Source organism: Tupaia chinensis, unplaced genomic scaffold, assembly GCF_000334495.1.
Source record: "Tupaia chinensis unplaced genomic scaffold, TupChi_1.0 Scaffold144687_1, whole genome shotgun sequence".
In the NCBI taxonomy this organism is placed as follows: domain Eukaryota; kingdom Metazoa; phylum Chordata; class Mammalia; order Scandentia; family Tupaiidae; genus Tupaia; species Tupaia belangeri.
Window position 1 is genome coordinate 59,235 of NW_006204548.1, and position 9,253 is coordinate 68,487.

The window sequence follows — 9,253 nt, forward strand, 5'->3', positions numbered from 1 at the left end:
AAGGAAGAATTACAATAAATGTGTGCAAGGGGGAGTCTGAGATGGTGGCCAGGATGATGAGCAGGTTTCCAAGCATGGTCACCAAGTACATGGACAGGAATATTTCTTTTATTTATTTTTTTGAGAGGTTTTTGCTATAGGGTGTGTGCACTCACCAGACAGACAGAGAGAGACATAGAGACAGAAAGTAATAAATCACCCCCCCAGGGGGGATGGCAACACCACAATCCCTTCTCCTCCATTCTCCTCTCAGGATCTTGGGCACACACTCACACGCGCCCGGCATGAGTTTAAGCCACCAGATCTGGGACGCAAACTATGGTTGACTATGTGGGAGTCCAGTGACATAGCCATTATGCTAAGTGCTGGTCCCAACAGGAATATTTTAAAGAGGAAGGCTTGCAGTCCAGGAATCTCCAAATACCCCAGAATAAAGAAATTTTGAATTTGTGTGTCATTTCCTGGCTCCATGTGGTTGATGTGACTTCCAAAAGAAGAGAAAGAGAACATGATAGAAACACACATCCCTTGCCTGGCAGATATTCTATTATTTACATTCTACCATCAAGACACTCATTCCTACATTTTGTAGATGGATCTGTACCCATTTGAGGATTTCTCTTGCTATCTCTGATTCAAAAGCCATGTCCTGTTTTCCACATTTCACAAGAGGTCATACATTCAATAATTTGAAAGATAAATCCTTTCACTCATTTGAGGAATTTAAATTGAATGATGATCATGTTCCAGGCACTGTCTAGGCAATTCATGAGCAGTGCTAAAAATAAAATGTCCCCTAGCCCCAGCTAGGTGCTAGTTTATAGTATGTTCATTCTACTCACTGAGGTTTATGCCTAAAGTCAGACTTGTGTTCATGGATATGTATATATCAGCTGTGCTTGCTAGTAAAAATATTTAGATTAATTAAGATCTTTAGTGAATCAATAAAATGTAGAAGGGGAAAAGACATAGAAAGCAACCATAGATACCAGAGACAGTGTGGGAGGAGGATGGGAGATGGCAGAGGGTGAGAGATAAAGCAAAATATACAGGAAACAAGAAATGGAAAATTATTTGTTGACAATAATACGTATGCTGATGTGCTTGATTTAGCCAATATACAATGTATTCTGGATGGAAAATCTCATTTCATATGTTGTAATGATGTACAGTGAATGAATGTAAATAAATAAATTTTTTAAAAAAGGGGAAAAAGTCCCCAAATTCTAATAACAGAGAAAAAATATACAAGTCCATAAAAGCCAATATAAACAAAGAAATAGTCAAGATGATGAATATGCTAATTTCCCTGGTTTAGTCATCACACATTATATTCTTTTACTAAAAAAACACACTGTATGTTATAAATATGTACAATATTATATGTCAATAAAAATTATTTTAAATGTAAGAAAAAAAATAGTTATGTTGAATGTTTGCAGGTACTATAAAGAAAACCAGGGGGCAGCAGCTGGAGTGGTAGTTAAGGTGCATGATGGGGAGACAGAGAGAGGGAAATTGAAAAGCCACCTTGAGGAGGGATGGCCACATCACAATCCCTTCTTCATTCTTCTCTTGGGATTTTTAGCATGTATGCACATGCAGCCAGCATGTTTTTGAAGCTGCTGGGTCTGGGACTCACATCGCAGTCAGCCTTGTGGGAGTACAGTGCCTTAACTTTTCTGCCACCTGCTGGCCTGTATTGTGCTTTATTAAGCTGGCTGCAAAGGTGCCCTGCGAATTGAAATGCAACTGTCTCTTTTTTTTTTCTTTTGAAAAAGATCATTTTATTATTTTCTTATTTACAAAAATATGTTTATCATTAAAAAATGATATAACTTTCCAATGTCATCTTTCATTTCATTATGTAGAGAGAATTATTGTTAGCATTTTGGTATATTTCCTTTCAAGTTTTTTGGTGTTTTTGTGTGTATGTACGATATGCACACATGGACATAAACTGCAGCCTTGTTTATAAGAGTGAAAACTGAATACAACCTAGTGATTCAATCATGAGAATAGTAAATTATATCACCTTTATAAAGCTGTGAAAGTTGTGATCTTATGGAAGATCTTTAATGCCATTAATGAAGAAAACAAATGACAGAATAGCATTATTACACAGTCTTACCTTCATTAAAACAAAAACAAAATGCATCTTCTTTTAATTTCCATGTGTTGCCTTGAACGGTGACCTCTATGAGAGGATTTTGAAAGGTCATTGAAAAACAGAGTTAAATAGGGTTTATTTTGGTACAAAAAAAATTGAAATCTATGCATAGTTCTTTATAATGTTCATTATGAAAATGATGAAAGTTTGAACATCCTTTATCTATTAGAAGTCATCTTTCAAACTTATTGAGCTCAGGTCTCCTTTCACAGAAATCTGATCTCACTCCTAAAGGCATGCATGTGCACGCTCACACACATACATGCACACACAGAGCATGTGTACATGTGTGGTACAATGTGATGTCCAGAGAGACATGTGAATACCATGTTCTTCTCAGCTCCAGCCACATGATTAGAAAGAGAGAAATACAAGCCATGAGGTTAATATCAAAGTATCTTTCTTCAACAGACTATAGAAATGATACCCAGGAATTCTACTTAATAAACTCTCATATACATGTAAATTTAGGGCATCACTTTTGTATAGACATTTCCATTCCTGTGTTTACAAAAATATATTAAAAATTAGAAAAGAAATAGGGTGAAAGAGGAATTAATTGGACTTGAGGGGGGAAAAAGAAGAGTTAACAAGCTCAGGAGGTCCCTGAGAGAATCTAGGGAAGAAAAAGTTTCTTATTTTTGAAGACATTTCAACACCTATTATATCCTCTTGAGGCCAATCAAACAAAATAAGAGATCAAAAGCTAACTTCTCCATGGACAAAAGAAATGACATCTTTTTAATTATGACACTTAGGGATTGAACAACCATATAGAAAATGAAAAAAAGAAGGAGGAGAAATATAAAGGAGGAGAAATAAAACAAAAATTTGTAAGAGGAAATATACACCAAATAACACAATATAGGCATTTTTAATGTCAACTATTAGGAGAGATGTCTTTCTTGTGCCTACTTAATGTTGATTTAAGTAGTTAATTCTTTTTTTTTGTCTGCACTAAGATTTTTCTTTTCTCCACTATCTGTAACTATATTTAGAGGACTAACATTATCATAGAGGACCTGGTGGTACTTTCAAAAGTAACGGCTCAAGACTGGTTTTATCAGGAGAAGCCAGATTTTATATGGCTACCACAGTTTAAGAACCCAGACAGAGCCAGCAGGTGGCATAGTTGTTATGTCACTGAACTTTCATGTGTCTGATCCCATTCAGGTCCTGGATCTGGTGGCTTGCAAATCACACCAGGCACATGTGTGTGGATGCCCTAGATTCCAGGAGGAGAATGGAGAAAGGATTGAGACATGGCTACCTTCCTTAGGGTGGTGATTTCTCACTTTCTCTCTCACTGTCTCTGTCTCTATATCTCTCTCTGACAAGCCCACGGGCTCTCAGGTGATTCCAAGCACAGCTTACATACATTTTTTCTGAATGCATTTTGAGTACTGACCAGATTTTCTGACTTGCCTATGTGGGTTTTCTGAAAAGAAGGGCTCCATGTGGAAGCATGAATTCCTCTCTGAATGGTTGATGATGGAGACTGAAGTTCTGTGACCGGACAGAACAGCAGAAAGAGGTCAAACATCAGTGTCCTAGCTAGATTTAGAACTCCCAAAGAAACAATATTCCACTCAACTCAAGATTGCACAGGAGAGCAGATCTTAATTGTTCCTTTTATCTACTCATTAGACACATGTTTCCCTTGTCATTCCAATCTTGAGCACATAATTGCCCCGTGGGACATTGCTCTACACAAAATGATTTTTTTCTGAGATTCTCTGTTCCCAATACACCAGGTTTAAAATAATGGGAATCCAGTCTTTGTTTTGCCTTCTCCATAAATTCTCCTGTCTTCCAAAGGGTTAACCTCCTAACAATCAAACCTTGAGTTAAAGCTTTCTCCAAAGTCTAAGACTTAGGAAACTGTGGTGGGAAATGACCCCTGATATCTCTAAGTTACTTATCCCTTCTCATCTACAAGAGAGAAAACAGTGTTCCTTTGATATAAAATCATTGGTTCTGTACTCAGGCTTTCTAATACTTTTGCCAAAACCCTAACAAACATCATCTTTTAAAAATTTTTATTTTATACATTTAGTCACTGTGTATTATTTTAGCATACATTTAAAATAGTGAAACAGAATAGAAACCTCAGAAATAAACTCCAAAATGTACAGTCAACTGATTTTTGACAAAGGGCACCAGTCAAAATGAATATCATATTTGTAACACAAGTTAAGAGCTGTCATTAAGTAGTGGATTTATAAAATATCTGGTAATTATAAAAAATATGTTTAGCTCTTTTTACACACATGTCCCAGCAACTAGCAACTTCTAAGAATTCCCTTACTTAGTTTTTGTAAAAGTCCAGTCTTCTTTAATGCAGCATTATTCACAATTGCTACGATGGAACCAGCCAAAATGCCCAAGAACAGATGAGTGGATTGAGAAAATGTGGCACATGTACATTGTGGAATACTACTCAATCATAAAAAACAATGAAACCCTGACATTTGCTTGAAAGTGGATAGATATGGAAGATTTAATGCTAAGTGAAGCAATTCAGACTATGAAAGACAGATGTAGTATGTCCCCACTTAATATAGTTTCAAGTCTTCTAAACATGGGGAGACTGCATCTAAAAAAAATTTGTGGTCTGTACTAATGTGAACCTCACTCTACATTTGTATTAATGGGGCTCAGAAGGTTTAAGTGATTTGCCTAAAGTTACAGAGTAAGTAAAAATGGACTTTGATTAGAACTCTGTCAATATATTTCCAGTTCTTTTATTGAGAGTTTTATGCTATATGGCATATGCTCTTGCCAAAGAGACAAAGAGTGACAGAAAGTGAGAAATCATTCCCCAAGAGTGATGGTCATGAAATCCCTTCTCCTCCATTTTTGGGTGTATCGGCATGCATGCATATGTGCCTGGCATGAGTTTCAAGCTGTTTTTCAAGCAATATAGGTTTTCTAAGCTTGCATTCAGTATATAACAATCAGATCAAAAACACTACTGCATACATCGTCCTTTACACAGAACTTTACATTTTTATGTCTGATATTTATCTGAATGTGGCCCTAATAATTTTTGTACATTGTAAGTAGGTGAGATTTAAAAATGATTATTTTGGCATCTTGTTGTTCATGAGAGATAAATTTGGTTTCTGATGCAATTTCTTCTTTAGTGATTGCTCCACTATATCTTTTCATTAAAAATTATTCAAGTATTCAAGTATGGCATTCTCATTACTTATGGAAATTATATATAGATTCATGAGTTTACTTGAAGTATTCCCATTTTGGGTGTAGGAGTTAAGCATAAAGAACTTTTCAAGAAAACTAGAAAAAATGAAAATTAAAGTATTGCTGATAATGTATATGGTAGTATCTATAACTTGACTAATATTCATTATTTTCATTTTGGGATAAACTATTTTGTATGCTCCAAAGGTGTACAGTGACTGAATGTAAATTAAAAATAAATAAATAAATACATGAAATACATTCTCTGAAATAAAAAATAAATTATTACTAAAGTGATCATTATTATTATAATAAAGTCATTTCAAAGTGAAAAACAAACAGAATTCAAAAGATCATTGGGAACCAGAAGTTAGCATATGTTGCTGGACTCCCACGTAGTCGACCGCGGTTCACATCTCAGACTCGGTGGCTTAAAACTCACACTGGGCACGTGTGCGTGCATGCCCAAGATCCCGAGAGGAGAATGGAGGAAAAGGGATTGTGGCATGACCATCCTCCCGGGGGGTGATTTCTCGCTTTCTGTCTCTATGTCTCTCTCTCTGTCTGTCTGGCGAGTGCATGTACCCTATAGCGAAAACCTCTCCAAAAATAAATAAATTAATTAATTAATAAAAAAAAAGAATTCAAAAGATCATTGAGATGGCAAAAAATGGCTGACCAACTTTTATGGCAGTTGAACAGATAAAGTCAGCTTTGAGTACTAAATTACAGGGCCAGCAGGTGGCTTGGTGGTTAAGGCACTGGATTCCCATGTGCCCAACCAATATCCAAGTCCTGGACCCAGTGGCTCGAAACTCACTCCAGTGAGTTTTGGGTGCTTGTATATGTGTGCCCAAAATCCCAGGAGGAAAATGGAGAAGAAGGGATTGCAGTGTGGCTGGCCACCCCTCTTCCCTTTGAAGGGGATATGATTTCTTGCTTTCTGTCTCCCAGGTAAGCACACTCATCCTATACCAAAAATCTCTCTTAAGAAAAAGGAGAAGTAAAATCATTCTGGGAATGTGAATGTGCATGTCCCCAATCTGGGAGGACAATAGAGGAGAAGGGATTGTAACATGGCCATCTCCCCCAGGGTTGATTTCTCTCTCTCTCTCTCTCTCTTTCTCTCTCTTTGTCTCTCTCCAATGAGTTCATGGACCATACAGCAAAAACTTAAAAAAAAATTTGTTTGTGTCTAGATTTTCCATCGAATAGTGCCAATAAAGAAGATAGTGACATTTAAAAACCTCAAATTCGGGACCAGCATAATGGCTATGTCACTATACTCCCAAATGGTTGACAACGGTTTGAATCCAGGATCATGAAACTTATAACACACACCATGTGCGTGTATGTGCATGCCCAAAATTCTGAGAGTAGAATAGAAGAGAAGGTATTGCAGCATGGCCATCCTCCCAGGGGTGATTTCTCACTTTCTGTTTCTCTATCATTCTCTGTCTCTCCAGCAGGTGCATACACCCTGTAACAAAAATATCTCTAAAAAGTTTTTAAAAATTGAAGAAGGCAATACTCTTAATAAAGAAAAAAAGAACCCCCCCAATTTACAGAAATAAGAGACAAATTAATTAAACAAATGCATCATCTCATTGCTGTATTGGGTTCAAGCTAAAGCAGACCACATTTTTAGTTAATTCCATTTTGTTTCTACCTCTGTCTTGTAGACATTTCCTTCACATGGAACAAGAAAAACACACAGGGCTCCCAATATTTCTCCTCCAGGGACTTTCTGATTAAGGCAGAGATTCCATCTATTGGAATGACACATGTCATTGGGGCTGTTCCTGTCTTTATACCTGGTGACCTTCTTTGGAAACCTGCTCATTATCCTGACCACCATCTCAGACTCCCACCTGCACACCCCCATGTACTTTTTCCTCTCCAACCTGTCCTTTACTGACATGTCTCACCTTCACCACCATCCCAAAGATTCTGGTGAACATCCAAACACAGAGCAAGGTCATCACCTATGCAGGATGCATCATCCAGATGTACTTTTTCACAGTTGTTGGACTTTTGGACAATTTGCTTCTGACTGTGATTGCTTATGACCAGTTTGTGGCCATCTGTTACCCCTGAACTACACAGTCATGATAAATCCCCAGCGCTGTGCCCAGTTACTTCTCTTCGTCAGTGTGCTGGGAGCTCTTCCTGAGAGTAACCACATTGAGACTCTTACTGTACAGTTATATAAATTCCACACTATTTCTCTGAACTCCTTGGGGTCCTCAAGCTCACCTGCTCTGACACTTTCATCAATAATGTGTTATATATTGCCATGGCTTTTTCCTCTTACTGGAATCCTTTTCTCTTATTCTCAAATTGTTTCTTCTGTCCTGAATATCTCAACAACAAGAGGGAAGTATAAATCATTTCCACCTGTGGATCGTATCTCTCAGTGGTCTCCTTGTTCTATGGAACATGCATAGGGATTTAATCTGAGCTCCACATGGACACATGGCTCCAGGACAGCGACATTGGTTTTGGTCCCATATACTGTGGTCATTCCCATGTTGAACCTCTTAATTTACAGCCTAAAGAACAGGGACAAGAGGGCTCTGAGAAAGCTTCTCTGCTGCATGTCATCCTCCCAGTGATGGCTGCAGGAACCCTGTGCCTTGACATGTGTCATCATAGGCAATGGAGGGGCCACCAAGTGGCATAGTGGTTACCGTTTTGGACTCTCATAGGGTTTATTGTGGTTCAAGTCCCAGACCCAGCAGCTTGAAACTCATGCTGAGCAAGTGTGCATGCATGCCCCAACTCCTAAATGAGAATAGAGAAGGGATTGCAGAATAACCATTTCCCCAGAGAGTGACTTCTTGCTTTCTGTATCTCTGTCTCTCTCGTGAGTGCATCTGTCCTACAGCAAAAAGCTCTCTCTCAGAAAAAAAAGGAAATGGAACTGAGTATTCAATAGTGTGGACATTGAGGCTTTGCTTATGATACTTATAGGCAATTATCAAATATCTTTTTATAAAGGACATCTTGATATCTTTTGATTAAACATCTTAATTTACCATCATGTGTACCAGAAGTTCTATGCACTAATTGACTCTTTCTGTCACCTTTTTGACTACCTGTGGCAGCCTCACTTTGTCTAGCTGATTGCACCTTTCTAACTTGTTAACAGACATCTGATATGCTCATATTGGCTATTAGGTTCTCATTTTGTCCAATGTGCTCATCCCATACCAATGTATTCATCCCACACCAATATACTCACTCACACCTCCTCAGTATGCTTATCTCACATCAATGTGCTGATCCTACACCATTAAAATCAAAGGTTATAGGCACCCAACAACAATCTAAGGGTACAAACCACCTGATCTGTATCTCTATTAGATACTGACTGTGTTACACCCAAATTTCTTCTTCTTCTTCTCCTCCTCCTCCTCTCCTTCTTCTTCTTATTTCTCTTCTTCTTCTTATCTTAGAGATATTTTTTTATTAATTTATTTTTTTCTTTTTTTAATACTAATATGCTATACATCATTACAGTATACAAACTGAATTTTTATCCAAAATACACTGTCTGTTGGCACAATCAAGCACATCAACATACGTGTTATCAACAAACAATTTTTCATTTCTTATGTCTTGTATATTTTGCATTTTTTTTCCATCCTTGATTGCCTATCCCTAACCCTCTGCCCTGTTCAACCCTCCTCCCATTGTCTCCGGTATCCATGATTGCTTTCTATGCCTTTCCCCCCATTTAATTGATTTGATAATGAACTTAATTTGTCTAAATATTTGCAATAGCAAGCACAGCTGATATATACATACACAAGAACCCATGTCTGACTTTAGGCATAAACCTCAGTGAGTAGAATGAACATACTATAAAATAGTACC

General features: G+C 37.5%; 1 pseudogene; it reads left to right on the forward strand.

Annotated features, from left to right (window-relative positions):
- The first annotated feature begins 7,297 nt into the window (after nt 1-7,297).
- Nucleotides 7,298-7,989, forward strand: LOC102467761 (olfactory receptor 7C2-like; annotated as a pseudogene).
- The last annotated feature ends 1,264 nt before the right edge of the window (nt 7,990-9,253 follow it).